We start from the raw sequence: 18,012 nt of genomic DNA, 5'->3' as shown, positions 1-18,012 counted from the left end.
GAACGAGGATGTGTTCACACCTTCAGATTATTATCTGAAGATGTTATGTCCGGAGGATTTTTAAGTATTGATCCAACGTGACACTGAGGTCTTTTCTATACTGATGATTGAGAACTGCAATTTTCTTCGAGTGTTATTATTAATAATAATAATAATAATAACTATTTATATACCGCAAAGCCGTGAAGTTCTATGCGGTTTACATCATTTACAAATATGTTGTTTAAAATACAATAGAATTGAAGAGAATTGGAAAGTTAAAACCAATGAGTAAAAAAACCCTAAAAGATCTGATTATTCCATAATAAAAAATTTACAAATTAACTACCTAAATATTTCAAAAACAGATGAAGTGGTATATAAACTTAAGGTTTAGTTTAGTTTAGTTTAGATGTGTTTTTAAAAGTAGTGTGTTCCTTAATACATTGTTATTTAAGCTACAGGTTAAATATACATAATACTCATATACAGTTAACAGGGTACGATTTGCACTAGATTTCACATAATTACAGTACAAGTTTCCGATACAAGTTTTCAGCCTAACCTGACACATACCAGGGGTCTAAATACTAATATAGTCCATAACATCCAGGGCTCCTTTTACTAAGCTGCGATAGCGTTTTTAGCGCGTGCGGAATTGCTGCGCGCGCTAAACCCGCGCTACGCGGCTAGAACTAACGCCAGCTCAGTGCTGGCGTTAGCGTCTAGCGTGCGCTAAAACCGCTATCGCAGCTTAGTAAAAGGAGCCCACAGTGCAAGTTTTCCGGTACAAGTTTTATCCTAAGTTGACACACATTGCCATAGTTATAGTGCAGGATTTTTCAATACAGTTTTCCAAATCTGACACATAACGGGATCCAGTACCAATGCATATTTCTTTGTAATTCATCGGTCATGGGCAGGGGAGTTAGGTGAAGGAGTCTGTTTTTATTGCTTTCCTAATGTTGAGGAGTCCTTCAAGGGATCGGATCGGTGGGGGCAGTCGATTCCTGTGGCTCGGTATGAAGTGGGAGTAATCTAATTTAATTTGTTATCTGTGCATTGTGCTATACCCCTAGAGGCTCAAGGTGACTTACATTACATTACATTAGTGATTTCTATTCCGCCAATACCTTGCGGTTCAAGGCGGATTACATAAAGTTTTTCAAGAGGTTACAAGAACTGTGACATAGCATAAGAGATGTCATAAGAGTTAGATAAGAATTACCAGAGAGTTGTCGAGATCTTAAGGTGATAAATGTGGGTAATTAGAAGCATATTAGAATGTGTTGGGTAATTAGAAGCATATTAGAGTATATTAAGAGTATAGAGTGGGTAGGTGGGGTTTGGGTAGGAACTGGTTGTGTTAAATAGGTTTTATGTATTTTTTGAAGAGTAGGGTTTTAGTTTCTTTCATGAAGGTTTTGTAGTCTGTGGTCGATGACAACAGAATGGTGATTTGTCTGTCCAGTTTAGCTGCTCTGGTGGCTATTAGGCTGTCATATAGTTTTTTTCGTTTGACATTTTTGGATGGTGGGTGTGTGAATAGTGAGTGGGTTCTCCTGTGCCTGGTTGAGGAGGATTGAGTTAGTTGATTACCGTATTTTCACGCATATAACGCGCGTGTTATACACAATTTTTACAAACCGTGCATAACCTTGTGCGTTATACGCGTGAGCGCGTTTTACAACTTTTATTTTACATAGTTCCCCCCCGATGTCCGATTCACCCCCCCGCAGGACCGCTTGCACCTCCACCCCAAAGGACCGCTCGCACACACTCGCACCCGCACCCCGAAGGACTGCTCGCACGCACTCGCACCCGCACCCCCACCCCGAAGGACCGTTCGCACCCCCACAGCCTCCCGACCCCCCCCCAACATGTAGAAGCTCCTACCGTTGTCCTGCTGCTTCCTCTTCCGGTGGTCCCGGCCCTTCTGTGAGCCCTGCGTCTGCGCTGCTTCCTCTTCCGGCGGTCCCGCCCTTTCTCTGATGTCTCTGATGTATAACACGTGCGTTATATGCGTGAAAATACAGTAATCGACTAACTCAATCCTCCTCAACCAGGCACAGGAGAACCCACTCACTATTCACACACCCACCATCCAAAAATGTCAAACGAAAAAAACTATATGACAACCTAATAGCCACCAAAGCAGCTAAACTGGACAGACAAATCACCATCTTGATGTCAGAGAAAGGGCGAGACCGCCGGAAGAGGAAGCAGCGCAGATGCAAGGCTCACAGAAGGGCCGGGACCGCCGGAAGAGGAAGCAGCAGGACAACGGTAGGAGCTTCTACATGTTGGGGGGGTCGGGAGGCTGTGGGGGTGCGAGCGGTCCTTCGGGGTGGGGGTGCGGGTGCGAGTGCGTGCGAGCGGCCCTTCGGGGGGGGTGAATCGGACGTCGGGTGGGCATCAGGCTTTCTGGGTGGGGACAGGACTTCAAGGGGGAGAGGAGAATCGGGGCGGGTGAAAGGAGAGTCGTGGTGGCCAGAGGAGAGTCGGGACGGGCGAAAGGAGAGTCGGGCGGCGACGGGAGAGTCGGGGGGGCATGCGCAGTATATAAAAATTTATTTACATAAATTACAGTTTCCTGCGCGCTATACCCGTGTGCGCGTTTTACACGGATGCGCGGTATATGAGTGAAAATACGGTATTCCAGTAGGTTGGGCTTTCTCCGTTAATAGCTTTGAATAGTAGGCAGTAGAATTTGAAGTGTACTCTTGCTTGTATTGGGAGCCAGTGTGAGTCATGGTATGCTTCTGTGATGTGGTCATATTTTTTCAATGAATAGATGAGTCTTAGGGCTGTATTTTGTATTGTTTGTAATTGTTTCATCATGGTCGCTGGGCAGAGAGAAATGAAGAATACACTAGATCATAACAGAATCTAAGTAGGGCATTGTGAAAGAACTTTGCCGGGCATTATGAGAAGACAATACATTAGACATTACATTTGAAGTCTCTGAATTTTAAGGAGACGATATAGTGTAGGGACGCATTCAAAGTCAATTAAGACCTTGAGATTGCTTAGGTCAAAGATCTCTGGTCCAAGAGGAGAGGGATGAGCTGTACAGTAGGTCTGTTGGTGGTACATTAAAAGAACAATTTAGGGAAGAAGTAGAGAGCTACAATTAAATTAAGGATAGGATGACGAAATCAAGAGAAGGAGGGATCCGTAGCCATTATTTACTGTTGTAAGAATGTCACTTGGTGGTTTGCTGGGTTTGTTTTTTTGGGGGGTGGAAGAATTCTAAAACTGTTTGCCCTGGATCATTGCTACTCTTTGGGTTTTTGCCAGGTACTAGTGACCTGGATTGGCCACCGTAAGAACGGGCCATTGGGCTTGAAGGGCCATTGGCGGCAGATAAAGGCCAAATGGCCCATCTAGACGGCCCATCCACAGCAACCATTATCTCTTTCTCAGAGAGAGAGAGAAAGAGATAATGATTACTAAGGATGGGCAGACTAGGGCCGTTTGGCCTTTATCTGCCGTCATGTTTCTATGTTTCTCTGACCCTGTAAGGCTATTCTTATGCTCTTAACTTGCTTGGCACTGAACCCTGTGTACATCTTCTATCAGGAAAAAGAAACTTTGTCTGGAACCTTTCTGTGGAGCCTAAATAACCTCTTGAATAGGCTGCCTTTGGTTTTCTATCAAGCCTTTAAAGCTCTCTGTATGGGCACTGCACTTAAACAGATGTAGACAGAAGGATCTAAGCATCCAAATGAGGCTCACCCAAGTACAAGATGTTCCGAAGCAGTCATTGCTAGTAATTGCTTTCAGACCTCCAGCTGATTTTAGCTAAAAATGGCACAGGCCTCAAGAAAAGGTCAGCTAGAAAATCAATGCAGAGAAAAGGAAAAAGATGCAAGTGTTTCTGTAAGGAAGAATTTACACTTAAAAATCTTCCTAGAACTGCATTTGCTAAAATCTTTAAATTTAAAACCTTTAGGCAACGGGTCTTTGCATTGGCATGCCCTACACACCTGTTATGTAAATAGCCTAAAATCTAAGGGGTCAATATTTAAGGTGATTCAACTGCGCAGGAGAGGCTCCTGCATGATCAAGGGGCCTTTTTACCAAGCGGTGTTAAATGGTGATCTGTGGGAGCCCTAATGTAGTCTTTCCTGGGCAAACATTTTATTTTATTTATTTTAATTTACATCTCTTTTTTTTTTTAATTCTTTATTCATTTTAAAATCAAATACATAGTGCAAACAATTAAACAAACAAGTAATATATCCAACTGCACTTTGATTCAATCAAATACTATACAATTATTAAATCCCACTTCCTCCCCCTCCCTCCCCACCTGGATATAAGAACATAAGAAGTTGCCTGCACTGGGTCAGACCAGAGGTCCATCGCGCCCAGCGGTCCGCTCCCGCGGCGGCCCATCAGGTCTATGACCTGTGAAGTAGTTCCTGACCATTTTTATAATCTACCTCTACTTCTATCTGTAGCCCTCAATCCCCTTAACCTTTAGGAACCTATCTAAACCTTCCTTGAACCCCTTTACTGTGTTCTGACCTATCACAACCTCCGGAAGCGCGTTCCATGTGTCCACCACCCTCTGGGTAAAAAAGAACTTCCTAGCATTTGTTTTAAACTTGTCCCCTTTCAGTTTCTCTGAGTGACCCCTGGTACCTGTGGTATACCAATCTTTTATAAACCAAAGGGAATTAATATTACAATATCATAACTTAATACAACACAATTTGGCTTCTACGCAGTTTGCAACAAATGAAACTTAACACGGCAGATTAACACGGCATCTGAATGGTCCATCCAGTCTGCCCATTAGTTATTATCATTAAAAATACATCATTAAATTAACTTGCCTCTTCTTTGATACTTCTGGGCCATAGACTAAAGTCCACCTGGTATTGTCCTAGGTTCCAACGGCTGAAGTTGTCATCTAAACTCACTCCTGCCTATCCAACCATCCCATTGTTTGCAGGATACCATAAAGTCTGGTCAGTAGCGCCTCATGTTCCAAGTTAGTGGAGCTCCCATTGATGCCCTCCCCAGCCAATCTTACACCCAATCACCACATATGGGACACAAACCATACAAGTCTGTTCAATATCGGCCTTAGTTCTTTAATTTATACCATTTGTTTTCGAATTAGAGATCCTCTGTGTTTATCCCACACTTTTTTTGAATTCCATCACCATTTTCCTCTCTACCATCTCCCTCGGGAGGTCATTCCAGGCATCTACCACCCTCTCTGTGAAAAAGAACTTCTTAACATTACTCCTAAGTCTTCCTCGCTATAACCTCAAGTTATGCCCTATTGCCCTCTAGTTTTACCATGTTCCCTTCTCTGGAAAAGATTTGGTTCTATATTAATACCTTTCAAGCATTTAAATGTCTGAAGGACCATTAGAATCTCTCTACCGGGAGACTATTCCACGCATCTACCACCCTTTTTGTAAAAAAATAGTATTTCCTTAGATTACCCCTGAGCCTATCACCTCATAACTTCATCCTATGTTCTCTCTAATCTAATCTAATCTAAACCTTAAGTTTATATACCGCATCATCTCCATGAGTATGGAGCTCGACACGGTTTACAAGAACTTAAAATAGTGGGTAGAGAAGAAGAAAAAGGATTACATGAACTTATGTGTAGAAGGGGGGAGAGAAAGGGGGGAAGGATAGAGTTACAATTTGCTGAAAAGCCAGGTTTTCAGTTGTTTGCGGAATAACTGAAGGGAGCTCAGGTTCCGCAACGGGGTGGTGAGGTCGTTCCACAGACCTGTGATTTTGAAGAGAAGGGATTTTCCCAGTTTGCCTGCATAGTGAATGCCGCGTGGAGAGGGGAAGGCTAGTTTATGCCTTTGGGCAGTTCTGGAGGAGTCGGGACTGGAGGAGTTGTAGGACAGTGGGATAAGAGGAGGGAGGATGCCGTGAATGATCTTGAAAGCCAGGCAGGAACATTTGAAATGGATTCTGGAGATTATTGGGAGCCAGTGAAGTTTGGCAAGGAGTGGGGAGGGATGGTCAGATTTGCGTTTTGAGAAGATCAGTTTGGCTGTAGTATTCTGGATTAGCTGGAGTCTTAGAAGACTTTTTTTTGATAGATTTAAGTAGATGTATTTTTTTTTTAAGTAGATGTACTTTTTTTGATAGATTTAAGTAGATGTATTTTTTTTTAAGTAGATGTACTTTTTTTGATAGATTTAAGTAGATGTATTTTTTTTAAGTAGATGTACTTTTTTTTTATAAATTTAAGTAGATGTATTTTCCCTCTTCCGCCTTTCCTCCAAAGTACACATACTAATATTGCTCCTACTAATCTTTTCTATAGTGCTACTAGACATACACAGTGCCATACACATTAGATACGGGTACGTTCTCAGTCCCTAGAGGGCTCACAATCTAAGTTTTTTGTACCCGAATCATACATATTGAGATTTTTAAGTCTGTCCCCATATGCCTTATGAAGCAGACCACCAACCATTTTAATAGCCTTCGCCTGGACTGAGCCATCCTGTTTATATCTTTCTGAGAATTGCACACTATTCTAATTGAGATTGTTTATATAAGCAGGAGTGAGAGGGGAGTGACCTTTTTTTTAAAACAAAGTCTTTATTCATTTTTTAAAACTCACAATAAGTATAACACAAAATACAATCATTTTAAACTTTAACACTACTTATTATATCATCAAATTATAGCTCTCATCAAATATCCCCCTCCCTTATACCCAACATTTAGTCATAATCAAAAGAAATCATAAAATATTCCCACCCCCCACCCCACCCTGGATGTGTATGAACAAAAGGGAATTAATATTTATGCTATACATTAATTTCAATCTTTACAGTATCTTGGAGTGACCTTTGAAGACTAAGAAAATAATTTTAAAATTTGATTCTGGTGGATAGAGGAAATCAATGTTCCTTATACAGAAGAGGAAGTGCGCGATCACCCAATGTACACCATAGAGAAGCTTGATAGCTGTAGACTATGCTAGTTAAAAACGCTTGACAAAATTAAGAAAAAGGCCTGCATACAGAGTTACAGTAATCAAGGTGTGTGATAATGAGAGCAAGGAGAAGAACACAAATGAAGTCAAGAGGAGAAGAAACCTGACCCCTTTGATATGGTGGAGAGCAAAGTAGGAAGAACAAACTATGCCATCAATTTGACACTAGAAGGTAAGTTTGTTCTCAAAATTATTCCTAGGAATTTCACAGGGAAAGACATGGAGGGGGGGGGTTGATGTGGGGACATGAAAAAGCAATGGCCTCACACTTGAGGATGATGTGATTGGATTTAAACACTACTAACACGACAAGATGGAAAGTGAGATCAAATGAAACACTTCAAAAATATAAAATGCATCTCACAATATCACACAATATAATGTAAATTAATCTGAGAGGAAAAGGATCTCAGAAACCTGCTTGATCTCAACCATTCAATCAATCAAGACTTATATGATTCCAAGTCTCTATCATGGATCTTAAAAAACCTCTCCTACCATATTATGTGCATTACTTAAATTTTCTTTAATTTATATTCTTTTTTTGTGTGCAATTTTAAGATGCAAAATTAATGTTAAATACAGCCCAACTTATCTTATATCAACAAACAGCAGACAGGACCCGTTTTGCCGCTGATATCGGCTTTTTCAAAGGGTCACAGATGGCTGCTGTTACCAAATTGACTTTTTGGTAACAACAGCCTTTATGCGCACCCACACAGTTTAATAATTAACAGCAGCCACCTATGTCCCTTTAAAGAAGCCGATTTCAGTGACAAAACGGGTCCCATCAGGCCAAGGCTGGAGAAAAAAAAGGCCTCAGTATTTTCTTTTAGATTTGCTATTATGAGCTCTCACTCTTTCAAATAGCAGATTATTATTTATTCGCTGAAAAGAGAAAGTTTATCAGGTTTCAAGTTTATTTGAAATATTTGATATGATCGCAATATCCAAATCCAATGCGATTTACAATAAATTTAAAAAAATAAAAACTCAAACAGGACACTAGAAATAATTATAATATAAAGATGCAGTTGAGGGGGGGTTTAAAAAAATTGAAGTAAATACAATTCCAAAATAAATGAAAAAGGATGGGTAAAGAGACAAAAGGTTAGGGAGCGTTACCCACTTAATTTCTACTTAACAGTGTTCCTTGTCCAGATATATTCCAGAGTGAGGTCATGTGATTTTAATTGGGTCAGTTAAAGGCGTCCTTAAACAGCCAACCTTTTAGTAGGCCTTTGAACTTATTAAGTCATTTTTCTTCTCTTATGTTGTAAGGAAGCAAATTCCAAATTTGAGGAGCTGTAACAGAAAAGATCATATCCCTCCTTGAATAGATGAGTTTTAATGAGGGAATTACTAACAGAGATTTTTTCTTCTGATCTTAGAGATTTTACAGGGGTGTATGGAATTAGAAATCTTTCTTAAAAATGCTGGGGCTTTATTTACTAATTTCCCCCTTCCCCAACTGTCAGCAAGGAAATTTTAGGCTTCCACGGGCAACTACCTTCTCCTTACTTTTAAGTTGACTCTGCCTACCTTGAATCTACCCGAGAAAATCTCACCCGCACCTCCTGGCAGCCCTGATGACACCTCAAGGGGTCACATTATACAGTCATCGCTCATGGTCCAGTGGGGATATCTGGGCAGAAGCAATCCCCACTTGCTGCTACCCCTAGCAGCTGCATTTATTAAAATCACTGCCATGATCTCAAGTAGTAGTTTTGTGCTACAACCTCTAGAGGTCAGCCTTTCATATATGGAGGCTGATGTCCATATATGGAAGCTAACCTCTAGCTGTAATATAAAATCAGGTTTAGAAACAGAAGCAGCAAACACCCCGCTTCGGTGCCGGTCCTCCCTCCAACTCTTCCGAAAACATCTGAAAACTTGGCTCTTCTCCAAAATGCAATGACCTCTCCCTCATCGATTTACTAATTCCCTCTAAGCCTCTCTTTCTAAGCCCTTCTACTTTACATTGTAGTTTCTTTCTATACCAATTACTGTAAACCGTGTCGAGCTCTACTTCTGTGGAGAAGATGCGGTATACAAACTTAAGGTTTAGTTTAGTTTAGTTTAGTTTAGTTTTTTCTGTTACATTGAAGTTTCTGGACCCCTGTTCGTTTACAAAAATTAGATAGTTCTAAATCTAATAGATGCTGGCACTGTCATCTTGATATAGGGACCCTGGATCATCTGCTGTTCTTTTGTCCTTTGATACTCAACTTTTGGAAGTCAATATGGGGACATAATTTGATTTTAGAGTCTGCAATTCCGTTATCTTATTAAATGGTAATCTGTGGCTTATTATTATCCCTTAAGCCACCAATTGACAAATATAAAAATAGGCGCTTAGGAATTATGACTGGGATAGCTATTCAAATGGTCACAAGAAATTGGAAAAATTTTGGTCGCTTGAATGTTAGGACTCCTTTTACGAAGCCGTGTTAGCGATCTAACACGCGTAATAGCATGCGCTAATTTGCCAGCCACGCTAGCAGCTACCGCCTCCTCTTGAGCAGGCGGTAGTTTATCGGCTAGCGCGGGGGTAAGCGCGCGCTAAAAATGTGTGCACGATAAAGCCGCTAACGCGGTTTCGTAAAAGGAGCCCTTAGTTTTTGGTGGCGCTCATTAGGCCTTTGTTACAGAATGGAAAAAATGATAAATGATCAAAGGGGAATTACTAAGATATTTCAATTAACATGGGGTCCGTTGACTAATTTTATTAATAAAAGTTGAATGATATAACATAGTAACATAGTAGATGACGGCAGATAAAGACCCGAATGGTCCATCCAGTCTGCCCAACCTGATTCAATTTAAAATTTTTTTTTTTTTTTTTTTCCTTCTTAGCTATTTCTGGGCGAGAATCCAAAGCTTTACCCGGTACTGTGCTTGGGTTCCAACTGCCGAAATCTCTGTTAAGACTTACTCCAGCCCATCTACACCCTCCCAGCCATTGAAGCCCTCCCCTGCCCATCCTCCTCCAAACGGCCATACACAGACGCAGACCGTACAAGTCTGCCCAGTAACTGGCCTAGTTCAATCTTTAATATTATTTTCTGATTCTAAATCTTTTGTGTTCATCCCACGCTTCTTTGAACTCAGTCACAGTTTTACTCTCCACCACCTCTCTCGGGAGCGCATTCCAGGCATCCACTACCTTCTCCGTAAAGTAGAATTTCCTAACATTGCCCCTGAATCTACCACCCCTCAACCTCAAATTATACTTTTGGTTGTAAATTGCACATCCAAGGGGTGGATGGGTGGGGATATCTTAGAACTACATATGCTCTCTTGTTCACTCAAGTGGGTGGGTGGGTGGGAAAGGAAAAAAGGATTGTTCATGTTTTTCTGAAAGATAAATGTGCTTTTTCTTGTGTTATTCTATGTATATCTAATTGTTTATTGCACTGTTGTTGAATTGGAAAATCAATAAAGATATTTAAAAAAAAAAAAGAAAAGAAACAGAAGCAGCACATATATCCCTGGATTCTATATATGGCGCTGAAAAATATATGCTGAAATGTGCACGTGGATCAAAGATGTCTGCGTAAATTAATTAGCTAATGAGCCACTAATTTGCAATAGATTTATAGCAATCAATTATTGCAGTTAATTAATAGACATGGGAATTTCTGCACGCATCTTCCTGTTGCAATGGTCTATAACATGGAGCACTCAAATCCTAGCCTGCAGCTCAAAATGGCGTGTGGCCAGGTGCTGGGGCATGGCCATGGTTTGGCGCTATGAAATAGAAGAACAAATAGGCAAAAAACGTATTAAATTTCTACTCTCAAGAATAAGCACCTGTGTTTATATTAATTAAGACCTCAGTACGGGGGGAATTGTAAGGGTGTTTCACAGTTTTTACCCCGGGCCGACAACTCATGGGTGACGAGCACCAAGTAACTGCCTAAATGAGTCCGCTCCGTGCATCATCAAGTCTTATGTTTTAGAAAATATTGTGTCTATGAAAAATCTATGATATATTATTGTACACACAGTGCCCTTTTGAGTGAAAAGAAATGAAAAAGGCTTATATGCAAATCCTCAAACTGTTCTGTCCAAACATGATATCTTGCAGTCATAGAAATAAAAATAAAGTCATCAAAAAAGTATCTGAGTCCCGAAAGAAGTGCTGTTACTGCTCGACAGATCTCCGTTTCACTTTCTTCGTCAGGAGCAGAAATGGATGGGGGCGGGGCAGGGGCGTGGCATGGACGGGGCAGGGCCGGGGGGCCCAGCGTACTTGGGTGCCTAGGGGCCCTCGAAGAATTAATCCTGCCTTGCTCCTGATGAAGCATTTTGCATATGGCAGGGGTTTTTTTTTTTTTTCTAATTCTGCATAGGTGAATTTCAGGGGAGTCCTGTATTCTGGAATGATTTAAAATCCAAGAAGACTGACATTCTTCATATCTGAAACTGCTCCTGAAAAAGGACCCAGATCGGGCCTAAGCTAGTGTTCTTTGTGGCTTCTGTGACTGATATCATGATCGTTGCAGTTATCCAGGTCTTGCAATGTCTTTGTAATGTCATTTGAAGATGATTTAAGGGCATTTTTGAGAGTTTTCTTCCATGGCCTTTCAGAATTAAATGGAATTCGTTGTCATTGCCTTTTCATTGACTCCCTTCTTTACTAACGCGTAACGTGGGTTTTAGCGCCGGCAGTGGCGGCAACTGCTCGGATGCTCATATAAGGGTCGGAGCAGTTACCACCGCTGCTGGCACTAAAACCCGCGCTACATGTTAGTAAAGGAGGGGGTGAATCTTTGCATTTAGGGCTGTTTAAACTATTTTAAAAAGATTCCGGCTTGTTGGATATAAAATGTGGTAGTAAAAATCAATAGCCTTTCAAAATACAAAAAGCTCTCTCTTAAAATATTGTTTTTAATTAGAATAGTTGAGCTCAAAGAGGTTTCTGGATTTCAAAAAGAATAATATTCCAACATATGTTAGTTGATTCACAGTTTAATGATTCCCTATTCACTGATGATAGATGGTGATGAAGTTAATTCAGAAAATATCCCATTTACCCTGTAGGAAAAACATTATTAATCAAACATTAATATTAAAGTGAGAACTGTGTTGTGCTACCAAGGGCATCTATTTTTTTTTTAATTGGTAAAAGACCAAATGCACCTAACATTTAATTAAATGGATGCAAACTATACAAGGTATTGATGACACCTGTACCAAATTCAAAACCTCTTTTTGATCTGAAAATCAGGGATTGTCTTTTTCAAGGGGGTTTTGCAGTACAATGAAATAGTGAACATAAGAATTGTCGCTGCTGGGTCAAACCAATGGTCCATTGTGCCCATCGGTCTACTCACGCGGCGGCCCTTAGGTCAAAGACCAGTGCTCTAAATGAGTCCAACCTCACCTGCTCTAAATGAGTCCAACTGCCATAGCTATTTCTATGCCAACTTTGTCTTAAATCCCTGGAGGGTGTTTTCCCCTATAATAGACTCCGGAAGAGTGTTCCAATTTTCTACCCCTCTCTGGGTGAAGAAGAACTTCCTTACGTTTGTATGGAATCTATCCCCTTTTAACTTTAGAGAGTGCCCTTTCGTTCTCCCTACCTTGGAGAGGGTGAACAATCTGTCTTTATCTGCTAAGTCTATTCCCTTCAGTATTTTGAATGTTTAGATCATGTCCCCTCTCAATCTCCTCTTTTCAAGGGAGAAGAGACTGAGTTTCTCCAATCTCTCACTGTACGGCAACTCCTCTAGCCCCTTAACCATTTTAGTCGCTCTTCTCTGGACCCTTTCTCTCACATCAAGCGGCATTATGGGGCAAAGATCTGGAACAATTGCTCACGCCTACTACTTATGGGGAATTTAGGAAACACCTAAAAACATACCTGTTCCTGAAGTATTTAGGCAACTAACCTGTACAATCCTACTCCACAATAACTGATCTCTAGCGATGTTAATAACTAGCTTCTAACCTTGTTAATTCTAATTAATTTGTAACATCTTTTAATCATTGTAAACCACATAGAACTTCACGGTCCTGCGGTATATAAACTGTTATTATTATTATTATTATTAACCATTTTAGTCGCTCTTCTCTGGACCCTTTTGAGTAGTACCGTGTCCTTCTTCATGTATGGTGATCAATGCTGGACGCAGTACTCCAGGTGAGGGTACACCATAGCCCAGTACAGCGGCATGATAACCTTCTCTGATCTGTTCGTGATCCCCTTCTTTATCATTCCTAGCATTATGTTTGCCCTTTTCACCGCCGCCACACATTGCACGGACGGCTTCATCAACTTGTTGATCAGAACTCCCAAGTCTCTTTCCTGGGAGATCTCTCCAAGTACTGCCCTGGACATCCTGTATTCGTGCATGAGATTTTTGTTGCCAACATGTATCACTTTACACTTATCCACGTTGAATCTCATTTGCCATGTCGATGCCCTTTTCTCGAGCTTGATTATGTCACGTTGCAGATTTCGCAATCCCCCTGTGTCTTCACTACTCTGAATAACTTCATATCGTCCGCAAATTTAATTACCTCACTCGTCGTACCAATGTTCAGATTTTTTATAAAGATGTTGAAAAACACGTGTCCAAGCACCGAGCCCTGCAGCACCCCACTGGTGACGCTCTTCCAGTCCGAGTATTGTCCATTTACCCCCACTCTCTGTTTCCTATGCTCCAGTCAGTTTTTAATCCATGTATTTCACCCTTGATTCCATGGCTCACAATTTTCTGAAGTAGTTGTTCATGTGGAACCTTGTTGAACGCCTTCTGAAAATCCAGATATAAAATGTCGACTGAGTCGCCCTTGTCTATCTGCCTGTTTACTCCCTTGAAGAAGTGCAGCAAGTTCATCAAACAAGATCTGCCTTTGCTGAAACTGTGCTGGCTGGTCCTCATCAGACCATGTCCATCAAGGTGATCAATGATGTGGTCCTTTATCAGCACCTCTACCATCTTTCCCGGTCTCGAGGTCAGACTCACCGGTCTGTAGTTTCCCGGATCTCCCCTCAAACCTTTTTTGAAGATCAGCGTAACATTCGCCACCTTCCAGTCTTCTGGAATCTTTCCCGATTTGATCGACAGATTGGCCATTAGTTGAAGCACTTCAAATATAGTCTCTTTCAGTTCCTTGATGACCCTCGGATGAATGCCATATGGTCTCAGGGATTTATTGCTCTTAAACCCATCGATCTGCCTGCGTACCTCTTCTAGACTAACCATCAACCCCGTCAGTTTCCCGTCTTCATTTCCAGAATATAGCCGGTATGCTGTATATATCCTCTTCGGTAAATACAGATGCAAAAAATGTGTTCAGTTTGTCGGCGATTGCTTTGTCTTCCTTCAGCACTCCCTTTATTCCATGGTCATCCAATGGTCCTACCGCTTCCTTCACGGGTCGTTTCCCCTTAATATATCGAAAGAACGGCTTTAAGTTTTTCACCTCCTTGGCTATTTTTTCCTCGTAGTCTCTTTTAGCCCCTTTTACCACCTTATGGCACCTGCGTTGATGTTGTTTGTGCTTAATTACAGTTTTCGTCCGTTCTTGACATTTTCCATTCCTTAAATGAAGTTTTCTTGTCTATGATCGCTTCCTTCACCTCTACAGTGAGCCACGCTGTTTCCTTGTTCTTTTTCCTCTTGGATCCCTTGTTGATACACGGTATATATAGATTTTTGCACCTCGGTGACTGTGTCCTTAAAAAGGGACCAAGTTTGCTCTAGCGTTTTTACAGTGCTTATCTTCTTCTTAATCTTCTTCCCCACCATAAGCCACATCCCTTCGTAATTCACTTTTTGGAAGTTCATTGCCGTGGCTTCGTTGTCATTCTGGACTAGAGAGTTGCACGGGAACAGAAATCCCACCCATCCCTGCCCGTCCCCGCCAGGATCCTCTCCATCTCCACCCGTCCCCGTCAGGATCCTCTCCGTTCCCACCCATTCCCGCAAGGAATTACCTCCATCCCCGCCCATTCCCATAAAAAGCAGCAATTACTTCTGACAGGATAATCAATTCCACAGTTTCTTTTGTGTTTGCGCTTCTGTTTTCCTTGTGGAATCTCTTTGGTGGAACCCTTTTTTAGTTTTCTATTCAGGTAATTAACTTATAAACCCCCCTCTTTTATTAAGGCTGACATGTCAATTATATTATATGGATGAACCCTGCTTCCAAAGCCTTCCATCCCCGTGGGAGTCCCGTTGGCTAGAGGGGGGTCCCCGTGGGAGTCCTGTGAGACAGAGGGGAGTCCCCGTGGGAGTCCGGTGGGTAAGGGGGGGATTCCCGCGGGATTCCTGCAATCCCCATTCCCGTGTCTATTCTGGACCGATATTTCACCCCTGCGTCCAGGTCGAAGCGGTTCATGTTGTGATCGCTGTTTCCCAGTGTCCCTTCTACTTCTACACCTTGTGCCAGTCTTCGCAGTCCATTTAGAATTAAGTTCAGAATTGCATTTCCTCTTATATTTTCCTTGACAAGTTGTTCCAGGAACCAATCGCCTACAGCATTCAGGAACTTGGTCTATCTTAGCACAGCCGGAGGTGCCTAGGTTCCAGTCCATCCTTGGATAGTTGAAGTCACCCATGATAACTACGTTGCCTCCCTTGCTGTTGCGTTTAATCTCGTTCGTCATTTCTTCATCAATTTCTTCAGACTGCCCTGGGGGTCAGTAGTAGATGCCGATCTGCATTTCCAGTCTATTTGTTCCCGGAATTTTGACCCATAGAGACTCTAACTTATCCGTCTGTTGTGGCGTGTTCTATCCAGTAGATTCAATTTCCTCTTTGACATAAATGTCTCTTCTTAATTGTAGGTTTTATCTCCTATTTTGAATTGTTCCCTATAGAGCATAATGAAATAATATTCTCAACATTTTTCTGACAAAGTACAGTGGTACCTCGGTTTACGAGTGCACCGGTTTGCGAGTGTTTTGCAAGACGAGCAAAACATTTGCAAAATCGGTGCCTCGGAAACCGAGCATGGCTCGATTTACGAGCACCCCCCCCCGCAATCCGGCACCCCCCCTGCGAACCGGCACCTCCCCTGCTTCGAACCGGCACCCCCCCCCGCCACGATCCGACCCCCCGCCACGATTGGGCACCCCCCGCCACGATCCGACCCCCCCTCGACACAATTGGGCACCCCCCACCGCTTCTTACCCTCATCTGGGCACTCTTGAAGATCGGCCTACTCATCTGCTGGGCCTACTCGTCTGATCGGCTCAGCAGACGAGTAGGCCGATCTTCAAGAATGCCCAGATGAGGGTAAGAAGCGGCGGGGGGGGTGCCCAATTGTGTCGGGGGGGATGTCGGATCGTGTCGGGGGGTGCCCAATCGTGTCGGTGGGGGGGGGGGGTCGGATCGTGTCGGGGGGGTGGCCAATCGTGTCGGAGGAGGTCGGATCGTGGCCGGGGGGGTGCTGATTCGAGGCAGGGGGGGTGCCGGATCGCAGGGGGGGTGCCTGATCGCATGGGGGGCCTTCGAGGGGAGCAATGCCGGTTCTCGGGGGGGGGGGGGGAAACGCATCAAAGCGAGTTTCCATTATTTCCTATGGGGAAACTCGCTTTTATAAACGAGCATTTTGGTTTACGAGCATGCTCCTGGAACGGATTATGCTCGTAATCCAAGGTGCCACTTTTTTTTTTCCCGGTTTTTTTATTTTTTTTTCACATTAAAAATGACTGAACAGATTTTCACCCAATTTCTGAATATTGCTCAGGAGACATTTTCTGTTAACAGGATTAGCACCAAGTGCTTGAATAAGGTAAGATTTTGATGTAAGGCCAGTAAAATAGATGAGACGCACATCCTAAACTTAGGCCCTCTTTTACTAAGGTGCGCTAACCGATGAGCACGCGCTAATTGATTTAGCCTGCGCTAAATACTAATGCGTGTATGTTAGTCTATGGACTTATTAGCTTTTAGCGCGTGCTAATTCGATTAGCGCGCCTTAGTATAAGAGGGGAGTTAGTAGAAAGATATAAACAGGATCTAAGAGAAATTAGTTCAGATTTCCATAACAAACATAAATGTTATCTACAAAAGAATCAATTTGTTTGGTGGGGGGAAACTCATCCTGCTCCTAAAAATGACAAACAAGGGGATTGAATTTATCTATAATTTATTCCACATATATCATAAAGCATGCCATCTGTTGTACAACTTTAAAGAAAGTGTTGGTTTTATGGGCTATTACATGTAAAAAGATCAAGTACCATCTATTTAGTGTTTCTTGCAAGCGATTAATCTTATTCTGTCTGGGTATGGGAATATTAATTGTTAGGAGAACTACAAATAAGCATTCTGACACCTGCCATAGCTATTTCTATGCTAATATTAGGCAGTATATTTAGAACTAGCTTAAAGATGATTCAAACACTACAGATCAGATGTCTGGAAGATTCTTGAGAGATAATGAAAGTGTTTGGATGGATGAGCAACTGCTTGGCCAGAAAAATTCAACCATGAATGATTCTGACTAGGTGTTAATGTGTTGTTATCGCTACTGATGGCTATTTAATACTTAGAGTAGATCTGGGATAGCTCAGTCATGCTACCTGCTCCGATAGCATTAATACGTTCTTCAGAAATGGATTTGTAATTTAAATGTGGTAAAAAAAAAGAAGCAGATCAGCTGGAAAAGTCTTTTCAAAAGATATTTATTAATGAACTATACTTATACAACTCTAATAGGAATACAGTGGTACCTCGGTTTACGAGTGCACCAGTTTGCGAGTGTTTTGCAAGACGAGCAAAACATTTGCAAAATCGGTGCCTCGGAAACCGAGCATGGCTTGATTTATGAGAACCACCCCCGCAATCCGGCACACCCCCCCACTGCGATCCGGCACCCCCCCGCCACGATCCGATCCCCCCGCCACGATTGGGCACCCCCCGCCATGATCCGACCCCCCCCCGACACAATTGGGCATCCCCCCCGCCGCTTCTTACCCTCATCTGGGCACTCTTGAAGATTGGCCCTCGTCTGCTGGGCCTTGAGCATGCTCAGATGCTCAAGGCCCAGCAGATGAGGAGTCCGATCTTCTA

Source organism: Geotrypetes seraphini, chromosome 1 (genome assembly GCF_902459505.1).
Source record: "Geotrypetes seraphini chromosome 1, aGeoSer1.1, whole genome shotgun sequence".
NCBI lineage: Eukaryota > Metazoa > Chordata > Amphibia > Gymnophiona > Dermophiidae > Geotrypetes > Geotrypetes seraphini.
The sequence above is the reverse complement of the archived record's forward strand: the minus strand, read 5'-3'. Positions refer to the sequence as shown.